Source organism: Rhineura floridana, chromosome 2, assembly GCF_030035675.1.
Source record: "Rhineura floridana isolate rRhiFlo1 chromosome 2, rRhiFlo1.hap2, whole genome shotgun sequence".
Classification (NCBI taxonomy): domain Eukaryota; kingdom Metazoa; phylum Chordata; class Lepidosauria; order Squamata; family Rhineuridae; genus Rhineura; species Rhineura floridana.
The window spans coordinates 89,997,657-90,018,555 of NC_084481.1; positions in this window are offsets into that span (position 1 = coordinate 89,997,657).

Below are 20,899 nucleotides of genomic sequence, written 5' to 3' on the forward strand. Positions count from 1 at the left end.
AACTTTCTAAATTATGAAAAAAGGCAGTCAATGCAGACTTTCAGTGGCAAGTTGGAAACCCATCTCATAGTACAGAAACTATGAGAAAGCCATTATAGATGATATCCCACCAATACTTGATAGATGGAGATCTGCTGATGAGTCAATTGTTGATTCGCTTTGCCTAGTGTCAGAATTTCTAGAAGACTGTCTAGTCACTAAAAATCAAATACACAATGTGTCCCCGATACATTCCAAAAGAACTCAGTTGCTCTTTTTTAGGAGTCTACAACTCAGAGGAAGGAGAAAATGTCTGTAAAGTGCAAGATGATGTTGCCATTGTTCACTATTTGCCCACTGGCACATGCACATTTGATGACTGTTCAGTCTGTGTACAATGCATGAACAAGGAATTGCAACATGACCCAACATGTGGGATACTTACATTTCAGATAATTCATGCATAGGCATGCCAGGTCAAACACAATGTGCCAGGAAAATGCATGTTTTTTTTTTCATGAGTCATTAAAAAACCAGGACTTCTTTGTCCAAGACTGCAACTGTTGTGTGTAAAGATATAAAGTCAAAGATATAAAGATCACAGCAATAGCAACAGTCCTGTTTAAATTTTCACACAGCTAATTAGGTGTACTGAATGCTGGGCCGGTTCTAAAGGGCTCAGGTCAGGCCCTGGCCGAGGGCCCCTGTGGCCCATAGGGGCCCCTCCTTAGGGTGTGGGGGTAGTGCTCCCCTTCTGTGATCCTTGGTAGGGTTGACCCCTGACCCTGCTGCAGATTGCAGAGACAGAGCTCTCAGCCTCCCCCTACAGACCGTGCGGGCTCACGGCACCCGCCCACTCCACCCACCTCTTCCTTTCTGTGAATGCCCTGCATGCTGCGTTCACAGCTGTCATCAACCAAGATGGCCTTAGAGGCTTCTCTAAGGGGCTAGTGCCCCTACCACCATCTTGATTGATGGCAGACATGTGCGCGCACGCAGCATAGTATGCATGTCTGCCATCAACAAAGATGGTGGCGGGGTATCAGCCCCTTAGAAAAGTCTCCTCTGCCCTCTTGGTTGATGGCAGTGACCTGTGCACCCAAACGTAGGTCATTTGCAGAAAGAGAGAAGAGGTAGGTGAAGAGGTCCCGCATGGTTTGTAGGAGGGGCTGGAAGCAGGGGGCCTGGGGCAGGCTGGTGCCCAAGGTCCCAGTCACACCTGGCGCTGGCCCTGGCTGAATGCATGGAGGTTTGGGATTGTGGCAGGAGACCCCACTTCCAACATTTGCATCTTGAGTCATTCTTCTGTATACTCAGAAACTCTGTCCATGTGATTGGGAAACCTGTGCTTAGAAATCTCAGTGTATAAGTGTTATGATAAAGCTTAAAACTGAATTATTTGTGGATCGTGTGCATCATGCTTTGGGTAATTATGCTAATATGTTTCTGTAACTCAGTGGGGCATACTGAACTGCTTCCCCCAAAACTAGTTTTTTTCCCCATTTTGATTTGTCAGCCATATTGGTTGTCAAAGTATACTTGAATACCATCAAAATTCAGATGGGCTCATAGCACAAATTTGATTTTAATGGTTTAAAATCCCATCACCAATCCTGCCAATGAAAACATCAAAAGGACAACCCACACCCCAAACTAAAACCAAATTTCATGTTTTTATCTATGTAATTGTAATGTGAAATAAAATTGCTTCCTACACTGTGTAACTGGTCATATATAGTGTGAGAGGTCATGGGGGAAAGCTCTACTACACTACTCTTCACAAAAATTGCAGCCTTTATAGTCAGCTGACCTTGCACATACACATCTGTGTCCATTTTTAAAGGCTGGTCAGTGTTCCTGTGATGGTAACTCCATAGAGTGGAGTGTGGTCCATTAGGACAAATGTGGCACTGCCCCACCAACCTCAGTATGCCCTCAGCCAGCCCCCATCTGCCTGCTTTCTTATTTACAAACAGTCCAGTGGGTGGCCTTGGCTGCCAGCTCGTTCCTCCTTAGTCTCAGAACTCAGAACTTGTCAAACTCAGAAGGGAGGAAGATGAGGACAAAGCTAGAATTAGGCTGCTTTCACACTGCACTTTATTCCGTTATTCTGACAATTTCTTACCTGGTAACTTGCGCATTATATTTGACCTCTCACACGATGTACAAGTTAGTTCTGGAATTCTAGTGGAATATAGTGCAAGTTTAGCACTAATTTTTGTGATAAATAATACCAGAAATAATCCGTTTGCAAGGCTGGGAACCCAGAAGAGTGAGGGAGTTTTGCACTACCTGCAGCCCTCACGTGGCAGGCATCCCTGCATGCAGTGTGTTCCCGCCCTTAAGACATGTGGGGGTTCTTTTGCCTGATGAAAATTGTACCGGTATTCCAGCATAGGTGCAGATAGCAATAGCATTTCTCACACACACCCATGTGTCAATACAACTAAAATAATTTAAAAACGCAGATCCTAAGCGGAGAGGGCTTGCATGGCGACAGGATGAGATCTTAGACCTCCTACATAGTGGGGAACTGCAGTGTGCATGTGTATAATGGGTAAGGGACAAAAACAGGACATTCATTGCAGCCGTGTGAAAGACAGTTGAGCGAAATGCCGATATATTGGCTGAAAAAGCTACTGTTCCTTAACACAACAGGTACTGCAGTGTGAAAGAAATATTAGAAATCAGGACAGAAGCTCTACCATTTTAATCCTTAAACTAACGCAATCAGTCCCACGTATGAAAGCAGCCTTAGTTGTCTCTGTCTGTTATTGGCTCTGGCTCCACCTACTGTTGGGCTTCCTTACCTACGTCTCACAGTTCCAATGGGCACCAGGCACCACTGTCTACCTGTGATAGTGCTGAATTGGGATGAAAGTCTTGCCAGGTAACACTGACAAGCAGTTAAACTGGCAAAGGTGTGAGCATCATCAGTCCAGCTGGGCAAAGCAGGGAACATCTCTCTTCCCTGCTCCATGCAGTAAAAAAGATGGGCAACAATGGCTGCAAAAAGGCATGAACACATGCAAAAAGGAAAGGGTGTGTGTGTGTTTGTGTGTGTGTGTGTGAGAGAGAGAGAGAGAGACAGAGAGACAGAGAGAGAGAACATTTTCACACAGCCCGAAGAGTTGGGCTGCAAAAACCGAACCTCACAAGAATTCAGTGAAGCACTAATTACACCACAACTGTAAACTGGTTCATTAGTCTCTCCCCAGGTAATAATGCTGGGAATTATCGTTCTGGAAAAATAGTGATTTCAAACTAAATTCTCAGCACACTTATCCAAACTCCAGTCTCCAGGATTCTTTGAAAGAAGCCATGACAGTTAAAGACGCATGGCTGGCTCGAAGCATGAGGGCATCCTTAGCAACCAACTGGTGAGCTCCTTTCTGTGTCAAAGCCCTTTCCCTCTGCACTGCAGGTAGCAGTGGTGAACGCTGAAAAACCATCCTATTAAAACAGGGTTAGGACATCTTTTTCAGCTCAAGGGCCACATTCTCTCCTGGGAAACCTTCTGAAGGCTGAATGCCAATGGGTGGGCAGAACCAGAGGCAGAAGTGTGCAGAGCAATGGATGTGACTCTTACCTTTGCACAGTATGCTACATGCTAGCTGTGCAAAATCACAAAGTTTCCACCTCTCTCTCTCTCTCTCTCTTCTAAGCAAGCAAGAGGCATTATCACAGTTCAGGGACTTATTCCAGGTAAAAGCACTCAAGAGGGCACAGAGTAGGGCCAGTGAGGAGGGTGGCCCAGAGAGAGCCCAGAGGACCAGATAAGGCGGCCTGGAGGGCTGCATTCAGCCCCCAGGCTTGAGGTTCACCACCTCTGCTTTAAAATTTCCCACTACACCCTGGAACACTCAACACAGTGTTGCTGTAGGGCATTGTGGGAAATTTCAAATGGTGGATTCCAGAACCAGGTACCCTTGCAGGCAGGCTCAATGCAGCTGTCAGCACTTGTGAGCCCTGCAGGGGGGGTTGGAGCCTCATCAGCCGCATGAGACTGCTAGAAACTGATACTGGGCCTGCAAACAGGAGTCAATTTCTAACACAGATAAGCCTCAATTTGTGAGAACTACACCGATATGTTTGCATTTCACTAATTTATCCTAATTATAAAGGCAAAGTTCCTGTTCTCACCCTAACTCCTTCCGCTAGATTAAGTTTGCCAGGCAACGGTTCTACTGAACCATGAAAGCTGCAGAGATTGATTAGGTGGAAGCGTAGAAACAGCAGCTCTGGGATCTTGCAAAATCTCTGCTGCTATGATTGTACAGAAACACCTTCCTCTTGGTCCCAACCTTATTCACCAAATCCTTTGATGGATGCTTTTGCTATACCACATCATCTGGAGACTTGCATCTGTGGAATCAGACTATCCTGGGTGAGTTCTCTGGTATGACTGATCTCTCTTGACTGCTCTTACCTGCGCCAACACCCTGATTGCTGCAACATGTTTTCGTCCCAGTTTATTAGCCTCAGCTCTAGTTATGGCCAAAAGCATACTATCCATATTGCACCACTGTTCATTCTGGTGAACAGAAAGCTATCTAGCCCAGCTTAGCAGGTGTGGGTTTATAGCTGGTTCCTTCTTGTTATTCATTATTCCTTATTTATGCTGACTTCCTGGAGTGGTAATTGATGTCTTAGTTGCATGTTAGAGACGGGAGAAATTGTTCGGTTTACATTTGCAAATCTACTAATTCACACTTTCTGAACCAATACACAAATTGAAACGCAGCCATCCTTCAAAATTCACACTTTGCCAAATTTTGTGATGCAGTTCTCCAATCAAAAAATGCATATGTCAGGAGAAAGTGTGTACAAAAATCCTTATCTTTGAGAAAATAATGAACAAAACATGCATTATATTAGGGGAAATGTCTTGCAAACGTGCATACATTAGGCAAAACTATGTATAAAAATGCATATATTGGGGAAAAATGTGCACAAAAAAGTGTATGAATTTTCATGAGGACTTAAAAAAAACCAACCCTGTAGACCAGCCTTTCCCAACCAGTGTGCCTCCAGATGTTGTTGGACCACAATTCCCATCTTTCCTGACCATTGGCAATGCTGGCTGAGGCTGATGGGAGTTGTGGTCCAACAACATCTGGAGGCACACTGGTTGGGAAAGGCTGCTGTAGACTAATGTGAACACGGAGTGAACTGAACTTAAGGCAGGAAAAATGAGAAACCAAAATGGCTACAGTCATACATTCCTCATGTTTGTTCTTCTGAGGTGACTGCTTGGGTCTTTTAAAATGCTGATCTTTCAAAACGTCATAGAATAAGAATCAATGAGATTACTTGTGTGTTTTTTTGGGGGGAGGGGTTCCTGCATGTGAATGATTCTAAAAGAACTCAAGCAATGTGTTTTTTTAAAGGCACTGAAGCCACTTTAAAACTCTCTACACAACAGCTGTTATTAGTGATTCACCATATGGATTGGCCAGTTTTCCACCAAGTTTTCTGTTGTGATTCTGTGATGAAAATGGCCCATTTGGCACAGTAAACAGTTGCACAAAAATGTCTCATTGCAGGATGGCACTGACTGAAAATACAATTGAAAGCCGCCCCTCTGCAGTGCTCATTGCATGTAAACTTGTGTCACAAGATTCTGTGTGTGTGTGTTTGTGTGTGTGTGTTGAGAAGAAATTGAATGTACATTCAAAATTAAGGCAAATTTTCAGTATCTGAATTTGGATTATGGCCTATGGATTTTCAGAAATTTAAACATTTAAACAAGTATTTTCTCCTCCTTTGTGAAAATACCCAGACGGTTGTATTTTAATTTCCAAATAACAAGTTTAGGACACAATCCTAAACAAGCTGACTCAACAGAAGGAAGTGAGTGAGTTCCACTGAGTCTAATGCAATTTATCCCTACAAAATGTGCTTGGGGTGTGGTTAGGATTGCAGTTTAATGGAATCATAACATGGGAAAGCATAGAATTTGTCTCAAAAACGTCTGTTCTGTGGAGTTCCTCTGAGTTTAAACCAATGCAACCAAGATTCTAATCTGCCTGTGTACACTGAAACCCAAAGTGGTTCACTGTTTCATTAGCAAAGCAGACAGAAACCACACCGGCACCCTATTTCCTTGTATACACAATTACTGACCTCAAAATTCTTTGCATTTCAATCTTAACACATCATCTTTTATAAATTCTCCAATTTGCACTGTCAACCAAAATACCAAAGAGAATTTGCAAACACCAACCCAAGACAAGGTGCATGTTGTTCCCGCAGCACCACAGGCGTGTTTGTGTACACAGGTCTCTTTGTTACTGAGGACCCTGAAGTTTCAAACTCTTGGAGTGCTTAATGGGTGTGCAGGCAAGCTGCCCAGACTGTTGGTGTGGAAGGAGTGTGGGAAGCACTACTTCTCCTTTTCACCTTCTTCAGGTGAGGCTGTTGATATGCTGAACCGTTGCCTGACCGCGATAATGGACTGAATGAGAGCTAATAAACTGAAACCAGAGCTTGGAAAAGTTACTTTTTTGAACTACAACTCCCATAAGCCCAATCCAGTGGCCATGCTGGCTGGGGCTGATGGGAGTTATAGTTCAAAAAAGTAACTTTTCCAAGCTCTGACTGAAACTTAATCCAGACAAGACTGAGACACTGTTGGTGAGCTCTTTACCTGCCCAGATGGCGGATGTTCATCCTGTTCTAGATGGGGTTACACTCCCCTTGAAGGAACAGGTTCGTAGTTTGGGGGTCCTTTTTGACCCTTCCTTGTCGCTTGAGGCTCAAGTGGCCTCGGTGGCACGGAATGCGTTTTACCATCTTCGCTTAGTAGCCCAACTACGCCCCTATCTGGACAGTGACGATCTCACCTCAGTTGTTCACGCTCTGGTAACCTCTAGACTGGACTACTGTAATGCACTCTACGTAGGGCTGCCCTTGAAGACCGTTCGGAAACTTCAGCTAGTGCAAAATGTGGCAGCCAGGTTGTTGACGAGGACTCGCTGGTCTGCGCATATAACACCTGTCCTGGCCCGCCTGCACTGGCTCCCTATTCGTTTCCGAGCCAGATTCAAGGTGCTGGTTTTATAAAGCCTTACACGGTGTGGGACCACAATACCTTGTGGAACGCCTCTCCCGCTATGAACCTACCCGTTCACTTTGTTCAGTATCCAAGGCCCTCCTCCGGGTACCAACTCATCAGGATGCCCAGAGGATTGTTATTAGATCTAGGGCCTTTTCTGTGGTGGCCCCCGAACTGTGGAACAGCCTACCTGAGGAGATACGCCTGGCGCCTTCGGTACTTTCTTTTAGGTGCCAGGTTAAGACCTGGCTATACTCCCAGGCATTTTAATGTTCAATGTGTTTCATTTAATGTTTTTCGTTTAACTTGTTGCTGATTTTATTGTAATTTTATTGTAATATTGTATTTTAATCTTGTTTTGTTCACCGCCCAGAGAGCTATTCGCTATGGGCGGTTTAAAAATAAATAAATAAATAAATAAATAAATAAATAAATTTTGATTTCTCATTTGCCTTTTGCCATTTTGTAAGGTGTGAGCTACAGATATATTTTCTTGAGCAACACTTCCCACTGCACTCAAGAAAACAGTAAATGGGTTGTAGATGTCCAGCTGACCAACATGCCAGGGTTAGACATTTTTGCACCTGAAGTGAAATTACACCATTCCCCTAATGATATACAGAGATGGAAGTTGGAAGCAATAAAATGGCATATCTTCTGGAGTCTGCTCCCTGAAACAACTTTTTCTTAATGATCTATGGTTAGCAGTCCCCTTACACCAATGATAACCAATGCGGTACTCTCCATCGGCCTTCCATCAGCCCCAGTCAACATGGCTAATTTTCAGGGATGATGTAATAGTAGTTTACATCTGGAGAGCACCATATTGGCTACCCATGCCTTGGACACTTATGTAGTACCCTTATACATGTGTATTATAGTGCAATAATATTGCCTTTATTAGTCTAAGGCTGCGTACACACCATACCATTAAAGCACATTCAAAGGACAGCCCCCCCAAAATCCTGGGAGTTGTAGTTTACCCATCATAGGGGTGCAATTCCCAGTTAACAAAATACAATTCTCAGGATTCTTTGGTGGGGATGTGCTCTGAATGTATTTTAAAGGTATTGTGCAATCTTTCCCAACAACTGAGTCCTCAGATGTTGTTGGACTATAACCCCCATCAGCCACAGCTAGCAAGGCCAATAGTCAGGAATGATGGAAATTGTAGTACAGGAACCTCTGGGGACCCAAAGGTTGGGAAATACTGGACTATACTGTGTATGCCACGAAATTATTGAGATCTTTCCGTAGCTACAGTTCTGCTGTGCCAGGCAGCTCTAGAATCTTTTTAATAGCTTGTGTTTATCTTATGGATGAGCAGCCCTTCTGTTCCTCTATTATTTCGGTGGCCAGCCTGTGGCCCTCCAGATGTGTATAGATTACAGTTCCCATCATCCTTCATTGCCTCTGAGACATTATATGGATTCACTTGACTCCTGAATTCTAGTTTAAGAAAGAGAATTTCTAACATTTATTCCAGGGTTAGGGAGTGTGCAGTTTGCCACACCTTTCAGCTGTTTCAGTTTATTTGCATCTCTCTCTCTCTCTCCCCGCCCCCATTATTTTGTGCATGTACATATTTTTAAAAACTGCAGTTTTGATGTGATCATATGAATTATCATATCACACTTCTTTTGGGGGGGCAGTGTTTAAATGATGCACATATGTGTTTACATGCATTGATTGGTAAAACACCACAGAAACAGCATCTTCATATAGCCCTATGTAACAATTACATCAACTGCTTCTTTGCAATGGTTAAGATTATCTGTTCAGATGTGTGCATCAGTAATGTAAAGGGGAGGCAAAACTGACAAATGAATTTAAAGGATAGTACACTGTGGCCAAATGCACATTCACGGTGCTCTGAAAATAATGAAGAAATAAAACTGGAACAATGCATGAGTTCCACTACAGAAACAAGTCCAGGTAATTCAGAACTCCAGCATTGGGGAGGGGGGTATTGGATTAAGATAATTTCAGAAGCATCTTCATTTTGCCTATAGATTAATAATATTTTATGTACTATACTAATGTGCATCATCCAGTAACTGTAGTCTTCATAACGTAAGGTTCTGGACATTTTCATAGCTGCAATTACCTATGTGGAATTGGTTGAATTTTTTCTAACAATACATTTTCCTAAGCTGTCATGTCATCATGCAGAGTCACATTGGGGTGGGACAGGGTAGGGCGGGACACAGCAGCAGGGGGGCAAGTAAGGTGAGGGCATGAAGGAAGCAAGGATGGCTGATGGGGGGGCAACCGAGAGAGCGGGGACAGCTGGGTGTAGGGCAAGCAAGGCAAGTGGGCAGCTATGGGGCAGGCAAGTGAGTGAGGTGAGTAGGAGGGTTTGGAGCAAGCAGGCAAGTGGCCAGGGGGAGGGCAAGTGTCTGGGGGCAAATGGTGGTGGTGGTGGCGGCAGCCTGGGTGTGAAGCAAGTAAGTGCCCTAGATGGAGAGGTGGCCTAGGCAGTGGTGGGGGCAGCAATGAAATGCAGGAACACACAAGGAGCATTAGTGGGCCTATGGTGGCCAGCGTATGCCAATGCCTGGAGGCACTGGGGGCAATTGCAAGGGGGGTTGGCAAGGGGAGTGGGGCATCTGGAGGGTGTTTGCGAGTACCTGGGGGTGCATTGGCTAGTGTGTGTTTTAGTCTCCCCCTCTCTGTTTGTGAGTGGGGGTTGACGAGTGAAGTGAGTAGGGGGCAGAACCCTCCGAACAATCTTTTAAAAGTAGTAGTTCTGGCCCTCATGCAAAAAGAAATCTGAAAATGTCTGGGTTGTTTTTCTGGTCTCAGAGACAACAGACAGGTTGGGTAATAACTTTTAAATATGATATTGATGCACATCATGTAATGGTTGCAGCATCTAGAAGTGACCACCAACACATGTAGATAAGCCAGCAAAGGGCAATACCACAGACTGTGGTTCACATCACTCATCATATCAGCTCACCATAATGCTTTCCACTGAAATCCACACATTCAGCTTGAAATCACTGAGTGCCAAATAATCAAGTGATACACCAAAAAAATGATATCACTGCATACATGGAACAGCTCTTGGATCATTATTATTACTAATTCTAGAGCAACACATTGGCCTAAACTAACCATTTCTTTCTTTCTTCCAACACTAGAAATCTTTGATCTAAATATGCAACTCAGTATATTATAGAGTCAGAGAATAACAACAACAACAAAAGGGTCATTGTCTAATGCAAGGATGAGGATGCTATTTGGACTACAACTCCCAATATCCCTGACCATTGGCCATGCTGGTTGGGGCTGATGGAGTCCAACAACTGGTTCCCCATCCCTGTCCTAAGGGCTAATGCTTGCAAGCACAGCACTCATCACTAACACTTGGGAGAGTGCCAAGGGGCAAGAAGGAGTTCTCGATATTAGAATGAGGATTGGTAGGGGTTTTTTTGGGGGGTAGGGGTATTTTGCATTATTCTTTAAGTACAAAGAACCCCCATTTTCTAGATTGAAAGTCTGGGAAAGGAACTGTGGGTGTGTTGGACTCAATCAGGAAAAGGAAAATGCTAGGAGGTGAGACAGCGAGCAATTCCTGACCCACAACCAGAGTTCTCTGCGTACACGCTTTCTAATCTGTTCAAACAGACAGTATGGTTTTCATTGACCTGCTTTCGGCATAGGAAAAATGTGCAGTGGTTATGGATTGGGTGACTGTCGTACAGATCAGCGGGGCATGCATGATTTATGGATCGGCCTTGCAGCTCTCTGCAGAGAGCAGATGTGTGTGCGGATGTATGTATGTTTTGGGGGGTGGGGGCAGTCAGCATGGTAAGGGGGGGGAGAGAGAGAGAGAGAAAGAGAGAGAGAGAAGATTTATATCCAGATGGGAATGCTGAAACTAGGGAAAGAGCTGCCATGCTGGGAAGCAACCCTCCACAATGAAAGCTATTCATCACTGGGGTCTTAAGGCAACACTGCTGTGAAATGGACCAGGCTGAAAAGTCTTCCAGCAAGTTAATCATTGATGATAGCCAGTGCTCTTGTAAGAAAGCAAGTAGCTGAGGAGTTGCGGGCTCATATATCTTCTCACATTATTCTTATGGGCTCCCCCCCATCCCTCACCGGCATCCCCCCCCCCATCTTCCACCGTCTACAAGAAGGCATTTATAACACACAGGCACATCTTAGAGTAAGGTGGATTATGGCAACAGCAGAATAGAAACAAGTAAGTACTGCCACAAAGTATCATGCAAAGTACAACACTGAGGCTAATCCAGAGACTCTTTCTCTGGTGAAACATCCAACAGGATTTCAGGAGAATGAACAAGAATTTGACAAGAATTGCAAATTTTCTCAGAGTGTATAACATTATGTGCTACTTTATGTGTATATTCGTTTATTCATTCAAAATGTGTGTGTTCAAAAAAATCCTGCCTTTTTGACCATAAGGTCTCCAAGGTGGCATACAAAATAAAACAATAAAAACCAATTGTAATAAAATAGCACGAATCTACCAAAGCAAGACCCAACACCATTAATACCTCATATACTGCTAAATGCCTTGGTGAGGAGGAGGAGGAGAAGCCAAGTTATAACCTAGTGCCCATATTCTAACACAGGGATGGAGATAGACCAGGTGGCCAAGTGATCAGTCTACTGTCCAGGTGCTAACCGTTGTTGGTCAGCTTTAAACCCCCCTCCCTTCTTAGGGTTCTTTAAAAAAAACCCTGGAAATGGACTGGGAAGCCCTTCAAATAGAGAACTGTCCTCTGTAAAGTAGGACCCATGGCCACCCTACCACCACCCAGCTTCCTGCTGAAAATGGCCCCCCAGATGGTGTTTGCTGTTCCCTTTGGGGACAAATAGCAGCAGTGTGGGGGTGATTTTTTGAGGGGTGGGAAACCAGCAGAGGACCCTGGAGCTGCAGTGTCTTTTGTTCAGTACTTGTACAAAGCAGGTACAAAGCTACCCACTTTCTGAAACATTATAGTTGCCCCCCTTCTGCCCTCCTAAAGCCAAAGGAATGAGCATATATTTAGAGTGCCTGGGTAAACCTTCACACAATACAGGATCTCATTGTCACTGGAGATTGTTGCAGCCTTGCAGAATGTTGCAAGATAAATAATCTCAATTGATCTAAGGTGAGCCACTTGCTCCAAAAGCCTCCTTTCTCCCACCCGTTCTTTGCACATTAGCTTGTAAATTTTGGAATGGCACTGGGATATCGGCAATGAGGAGTATGAAATGTGGTGAAAGCCATGGTCACAAGAATAAACACCTTCCCCACCCCCATAAAAGGGACATCGTGTGGCTCCAGATGCACATTAAATTGCTTCCAGATCCTATTTGCAAATCAAAGGGAGAATTTGTTTTGAAAAATACCCTTATATATTGTAATTGCCAATGCCACCAAATCAACATGCTACCTTGGAGAAAACCACCACCACCAAAATCAATCAATCAATTATGAAGACTTCATACTTCATCGGTAAATGGATCAACATTCAAAAGTCATGCAAATACCAAGCAGCCAATTCACTACAGATTCACATCTTCCCTCCAGCACATAACTAGCCCGCTGTCCTCATTTATGGTGAAGACTTTCCCATTGCCAGGGTTTAAGCAAGAGTCAGCTGCCAGTCCGGTCAGCTTCTGTACATGGAATGGTGGGGGCACAATCTTGTCCTTCTCCTCAGGCAACAAAGCCTTTTTAGCTGGCTCTGGATATGTACAATGTACATTCCAGCTGGGGATGGGAAGGTTCCATCAATGTCAAGACGGATGTGTGGAGGTATCTAGGCTTCATGACATCTCTGATACTGTCATGAGCCTAGAGGCCTCCATTAGTCATATATTAATCTAAATGAAGCCAAATTAATTACAGTAGTGGTATGTGGCCCAGCTTTCTTTGGCAAATCCAAGGAAAGTTAAAACCCTCCCTGAAAATGGTAAAATATTTGAGGATGGTGGTGAAAGCCTAATCCCAATTTTTGGATTAGGGCAGCCTTTCCCAACTAGTGGGCCACCAGATGTTGTTGGACCGCAATTCCCATCTTTCCTGACCATTGGCAATGCTGGCTGAGGCTGATGGGAGTTGTGGTCCAACAACATCTGGTGGCCCACTAGTTGGGAAAGGCTGGATTAGGGGTTGGGGTGGTGCTTACAATTCAACAAAGTGGCTTAGGGCTTTCAGAATGAGGGTCAAAATTCCTCGTGGGAGTGACACAATACGATGATGAAGCCTTCCCAGGGCTTTCTTGGGGAAAAGATGGCTGACCCCACCTTTTCCCCCAAGGATGTGTCTGGAATGACACTACATCCTTATGTAGCATTTTCTTATGGAATATTCAGGCCCTCCTTTTCAAAGCACTTGGAAGCTAGGCTGTGAAGAGCAAGCTAACCCACCAGTTGGAGCAGCATCTTACTGTTATTTGGCTTTGAATTATTTGCTTCTTCCCCAGTTCGTTGTTGCATTTTCTTATTTCTGGTTGTTTTTCACCTGTTATTTGTATATGTATACTGTCTATTGTTTAATCCTAATTTCATTTCTTTGTTTTATCCGGTAAACCACTTTGAAGGCCTGGGGTATAACAGCTGCCTAAATATGTTAATATAAAAAATAGAGATATTGATCTGAGCTTGTGAGAATTAATTTAAAAAATGAATGTAGGTGTCATTATGACTTTCTTCTCACCATTATGCATGAGTGAAGGAAAGATAAGTGGGGAGACAATGAGATAAAGAGAAGAAATGGTGTCCATAAAACTCTTTTCAGTGACTTATGCTAGGCTCCTTTTTATTGTAGATGGTGGTAAGAAGGAGACCACATTCACACATACCACTTTCCTCAAAGAATCCTGGGACAGGTGGTTTTGGAAGGTTACTGAGAGTTGTTAGGAGACCCCTATTCTCCTCATAAAGCTACAACTGCCACTCTAAAATTTTTGCTCTATGAGGGGGAATAGGAGTCCCAACAGCTCTCAGCACCCTTCACAAATTACCCTTCCCAGTATTCTTTGGGGGAAGCCATGAGTGTTTAAAATGGAATGATAGTGGAATAAATATGGTGTAAATGTGGCCAAAGTAAAAGACAAGGCTCAGGGGCCGGGGTGGGGAATCTGTGGCCCTCCAGATGTTGTTGGACTATAGCTCCTCTAAATCCTGAGCATTAGCCATGCTGGCTGGGAATGATGGGAGTTAGAGTCCAGCAACATCTGGATGTTCCCCATTCCCACTCTGGAGCCCTTTTCACTGTCCATTCATCATCTGAAGTGCTGCTAATGGGGATAAAAAGAGTCTTTTCAGTCATGGTGCCTAAAATGTGGAATAGCCTCTCACAAGAGGTTCATAGGCCCCCTCCTTGCCCATTTTAAATGAGTTTTTAATAATGTTTTGCTCTGGCAGGCATTTTTTCACTTGAGTCTTTGGTATGGTTTGAGGTCTGATGTTGCTTACATGGTTGCTGTTGCTTACAGGGAAGAGCCATAGCTCAGTAGTAGAGCACGTACTTTGCATGTAAAAGAGACAAGCTTCAATCCCTGCCATCTCCAGGTAGGGCCGGGAAAAGAGCCCTGTATGAAACCCTGGAGAATCACTCATGATCAGCATAGACAATACTGTGCTAGAAAGGACCACTGGCCTCACTTCCTGCCATTTTGTCACGCTGATTTTACTGCTACTTGCCTTCGTAATTGTCCTTTACATTTTTGTTTGCAAGTCACCATGAGTTGGATTTTATCAGAAGAAGGTGATATAAATGCTCAGACAAATATGTAATATATAGGCAAAACCTTATCCTCCTGGTGATTATGTTCCCTGTGCCACGCCTTCCTTACCCTAACACACCCGCTTTGAGATGGGACCCCATGACCCTTGTGCCATAGAGGAGCTTAAACCCTTTGACACCAGAATTGATTGGTTACAAGAGTGCAATTATAGGCCTAATGCCTTAGCCTCCCCATTGTCTTTTAAAAGCTTTTCTAGGAACAAAAGATTGTTTGTCTCATGGACTTTTCTTCTCCTTTTTTATGGCAAAGAAGTCCGGGGTCGGGGGGGGGGGAGAATGACAGTGGCAGGATGTGTGTATGTATGTATGTGTGCTTGTGATGGAAACAGAGGATGAAGCGTAAACCTGCCAGGGTAGAAAGGCGTTTAAGGCTTTTTCCTGAGGCACGCAGGGCATTAGTCAGCACTCTTCCAAGCCACAGAAATGTGCCTTTGCTTGTCTGAAATTACAGAGATGAAATGATTAGACCACAAGCCTTTGCCCTCTGGACACTGGCCTTTTGTCTCCATCGAATAATGATACATTGTTGATTATCATCCAGTTCTTATGGAGCAAAAGTGCCTCTCTCTCTCTCTCTCTCTCTCTCTCTCTCTGTGTGTGTGTGTTTTAATATCCTTTGCTCTCATTCCTCTGAGCATTCTGAAGCTTCTAAAATTATTTTTAGTTAACTGATTTGTTTTAATCAATTAGATAACAAGATTAAAAGTCTCCCCCTCTCCTCCCAGCCCCCTCCTGCAAGAATACCCCTCCTCGTGGAGAACTGAGTGAACAGGAGAACTCCTATAGGCACGGAAATTGTCAAGCCTGCATTTTCTCTGACTTTCCCTTGCTTCAGTCAATGAAATCTGGAGAAACAGCACACTGGGAGGAGGGAGAGTGGGCTTCTACCTACTAACATTGCCCCCAAACTCTGTGCAATGGTTTAGATGAACACCTGGAATTCAGGAGGAAGCCATATGTGTGTGAACACCCTCCTCCCAGATTTGGTCAACTGAACAGAGCTACTATCTGGGTTTAACCACATCCTCTTGGAAATCCTGGGAAGCAAAGGGGGTGGCCTTTGGCATACCATATAGCAAGAAGATAGAGACCACAGTCTCTCCATGTAGTAATTGTTTAGCTAGTTTGCTCAAACTATGAGGCAGCTGTCCAAAATTTGCTTTTCTATACAGCAGGGCTGGGGAACCTGTGGCCCAGCAAACGTTGCTGGATTGTAACTCCCATCCTCTTTTACCATTGGCCATGCTGGAGTCCAGCAATATCTGGAGGTTCACAGGATCACCACCCCTCCTATACAGTATCCATCTACTTGCAGCATACCCAGATCTGCTCCTCTGGCAGTGAGAATGGGATAGGGGTAAGGACACTTCCAAGGTAGTGTCATGCATGCTTTGGCTTGTATCCAAAGTAGCATTAAGGAAATTGTTCTGTCAGCACAAGGAATTCTGCTTGCACAATGGAAGTTCTCCTCCCTCTCCACGCCCCCTATGTCAGTTCTAAGGGTTCCTCCAACCCTCCAGAGCAGATTTGGGCAGAGTGCAAGGCACACACAGAGGGGAAAGAGGGGGGAAGTTTGACTGAGTAAGCAGAAACCCTTATTAGTTGGATACCACCCCTTGACTGCATATTTTCTACTATCTTGAAGGCATCATTACCCTGCTGCCATGGGAACTTTTCAGCACTCAGAATCAACCCCAACAGCTAGTTAGTGATGCCTCAGGGGTGCACCATATGTGCATGCAACCAGTCTAGCAGTGCATGTATAAAAACAGCATTCATCCACAGGTGGCATCACTCTGTAGGCATCACTACTCTCCTCAGCCCTTTCAGAGAAGCTGGCCAATGCATGCTACATGGCATGATGGTGGAAGATGCCACACCTGAAACCAAAGATAACCAGATTCCATCTCCAGCTTCTGGAATGGTAAAGCTAAGCTTGATTAACAACAGATGTGAACCAGGCGAAAAAATAAATTGTGAAAGCCTAGGAGAGGATAACAATTTTCAGTTCCAAACCTAAACATTTTGATCATTTTTGCAAACTTCAGGTTATAATAATTTAAAATCATATCCTCCTCTGATAAGTAGTTCTATGGATCACTAATTTTATGAAAACTTGCTGCCAGGATATCACACATGTAACACTTTTTAAACACAAGCAAGAGAAACAAGTTAACATAAAAAATAACTGCACTGGAAGAAATTATTGTTAGAAGATGCTCGTAGGTGACTTTGGTCAAGGGTTGGCAGGGAATAAGCTGCACGTATTTCTCCCTCTTTTCCCATAAAAGAACACCAGAATGCCTGGCCCTTCTCTGCGTGGGACTTATTAACAGAACAATCTGCTGATCCACTTGCACTGCCACATACAAAATGCCTATCTGCAGCAGTCTTCTCTTGCAGTCTATAAGTTAATTTTAGATTTTGGTTACAGTAAAACCCAGGACTTAGCCCAACTTTTTATCTACTATAGGATCTTATTGGGTCAGGCCTCTTCAGGCACAGTCCATACCCCACCAAAAGCAGTAGCAAAAACTCCATTGATTTCAATGCATCAGGAAGAACTGCAGCCTTAGAAAGATGTCCAGGAGCGTTTGTTGAAGCCTGGGCTCCATACCACAGTAATGCATTGCTTGGATACAAGCTGGGGAAAGAATGTGTTGAACTATGAAAAGGTGAAATTCAACCAGACTTGACCAAGAGAATTTGGCCAACAAAATGCTTTCTGGTGCATGCATTTCTGACTGTGTAGGATCTGAATACCACCGACAAGAGCTCTCTTCCTCTTCCAGGAACTATTACCCCTTTCCTGATTTCATTAAATTTTTCAGTGTTTATTTTATCCAGACTAAAACAGGGGTGAAGGGACGCAATGTGGAGAAACACACACACACACACACACACACACACACACACACACACGCACGCACACACACACGGAAGATTAATGTGTGTAGGGTTGGGTTTTTTTATGCATCACGCAAAAGAGAAATAGTTTCCCTTGCTTTCTTTTGCTAAGCTTTCTACTGGACAAGCATTAACCCTTTTATTATACCTCTAAGGCTGCAATTCTCTGCACACAAACTGCACATCTACACCATATATTTAAAGCACACTTGTACCACTTTAACACTCATGGCTTCCCCCTAGGAATCCTGGTAACTGTAGTATGTTTAGGGTGCTGACCTCACAGAACTGCAGTTCCTAGCATCCTTAACAAACTACGGTTCTCATGATTCTCCATGGCTGTTACAATGGAATAAGAGTGCTTCAAATGTAGGGTGTGGATGTGTGTTCACCTGAGAGTAGGGATGGGTGAGAAACTCAATTCAATTCACATTTAAAACTGAACCTATCAAATCCACAGTTTCCAAAATAACATGAGAGCCAAAACACAGCCATCCTTCAAAATTTGCACTTATCCAAGTTTTGTGATGCAGTTCTTCAGCTAAGGAATGTTTCCAAAAATACCTGTCTGAGGGAAAAGTGTGCATAAAAATGAATACATTTGTGAAAATAACATACAAAAGTGCATTACACTCTGAGAAATTGCTTGCAAAAATATGTAATTAGTCAAAACTGCAGACAAAAATGTGTTTAGTAGAAAAAATTCTCAGTATGCTGCAGAATGTTCATGAGGATTTTTTAGGGGGGAAATACACAAGTTGCTGCAGAACTGTGGAGAACTGAATTTCAGATTGGAAAAATGAGAAACAGAGAGAACTGGAATTGACAGATCCTTCCATCCCTACTTGAAAGTAAGCCCTACTGAACTCAGGGGGCTGCTTCAATCCAAATAAAACATGTGAAAAAAGCAGATAAGAGAAAAATCAGCTCATTTGAAATGTGGTGTTGGAGGAGAGCTTTACACATACCATGCACTGGGAATAAGACAAATAATTGGGTGTTAGGACAAATGAAACCAGAACGATCACTAGAAGCTAAAATGATGAAACTGAGGTACTTTGGACACATAATGAGAAGACACAATTCACTGGAAAAGACAATAATGCTGGGAAAAACAGAAGGGAGTAGAAAAAGAGGAAGACCAGAGAAGAAATGGATTGATTCCCTAAAGGAAGCCACAGACCTGAACTTACAAGATCTGAACAAGGTGGTTTTTAACAGATGCTACCGGAGGTCGCTGATTCATAGGGTCGCCATAACTCCATAAGTCATAATCAGGGTTGCCAGGTTCATGGCCTGAGACCGATCCTGTATCTTTAGGAGAAGAGAAAGTCAGCCAAGTTGGTATCCAACGCTGTAATGAGAAAAATGTGGTTTTTCTCATTACAGTGTTGCAAGAACACCTGCACTTGGCTGACTTTCTCTTCTCCTAAAGATACACGATCGGTCTCAGGCCATGAACCTGGCAACCCTAGTCATAACCGACTTGAAGGCACATAACAACAACAAAAGGTCAGGCTGCATGACTCCTTTAATTAATGTGGACCCCGCATACAGCAGAAGCAGTTTCAAGGCTGGAGTAGTCAACATGTGATGGAAGAGTGTGGTGGGGATCAGAGCTTGGAAAAGTTACTTTTTTGAACTACAACTCCCATCAGCCCAATCCAGTGGCCTTGCTGGCTGGGGCTGATGGGAGTTGTAGTTTAAAAAAGTAACTTTTCCAAGCTCTGCGTGGGGTAAGCAACCCACTAGCAACCCTTCCTTTTATGACATTATCTATCCAGTGGGCGTGCCCTTCTCTTTGTGCTGCAGATTGTAGGAGGAAAATTCATGTAAAAAGAACAAAATTCATAGCCAAATAGGTGAATAAATAAAGAGGCATGATGGCTTATCACAGCAAGGCAGGAAATGCAGTGGGTGGCATACAGATGTGGTCAGGCTAACATGCCATAAAAAGTACATGAAGCCATTTTGGAGAAGAACAAGTTCTGGGTACTCTGCACATGTCTAGGATGCTGACATAACATTCAGGTATCAATAGGGTAAAGACCATTCATGTCTCAAGATGAAAGCCATTTCCATATTTGGCCTACAAAGAATAAAGAGCAGGAGTGGCCGGGGGGGGGTGCACACTGCAGATCTGGCCTCCCGATAGCAGCATTGCTGCCACATACCAGGGGCAGGGGCTGGATGGGGACTAGGTCGGAGTGGTGGGGGTACACTGGCTGGAGCACTAGATTGGCCCCGTCGATGCACCCGCCCTGTCCTTGCTGCTGCCCTGACCCATCCTGGTACATAGTAGTGAACCTAATGCTGAGAGGTGGGATCTGTGGCAGTGCTGCTCTCTGCCAGCTGCTCCTGAAGATAAATAAAAAGACTTGGAAATGGTAGCTCAGGGCCACTTTCTTTGAACTAGACCAGGGTGGTCTTCTGCTGGAAGAACTGTTCTTGTGTGTGTAAGAACCCTTTTATATGGAATCTGTATTATATTATTTATGTTGCATAAATAATACTATTATCTTGTAAAGAAATAGATTGCATATTATTATTATTAATTATTATTTATTAAATTTATTAGTCGCCCATCTGGATGGCTGTCCAGCCACACTGGGCGACGTACAAAATAAAAACATACAAATACATTAAAACATTAAAAATCTCAACAACAATAATAAAACCTATACATTAGTTAAACATCTTTAACCCTTGTACCCAGTTATTTTGGCTTAATGGCATTTGAGTTCAAATTGTGGATGAAACTCCACTGGACATGGGGAAATTCTTAAGGTCCAGTGTTCAAATGTTCTATGTCAGCACAAATATTCCTACAAGTCCCTTTAAAATTCACCATATCTCACGACATTGCACCCCCTGCCAATATTTTTGTCTGGGTTTTTTTTTTCATTTAACAGCTGTCTGGCAAGCAGAAATTTAATCCCATACCTGGAAAAACTTCACCTCTTCAATTTTTTTGTCCTTTAAAGGCAAAGTAACCCTGACACAAGAAAGTCTGTAACCCCATGATTTAACCACTGTGGTATCTTTGACTGGTTAAAACTCAGAACTTTTTTGTGCTTATTTTGCTCTTGTATTGTATAACATATTGTACACAGCTTTTTCACGATCTGAAGGCTGTTTGGCACTCCTCCCTGTAGAACTAACAATGAGATGTTATATGTGTC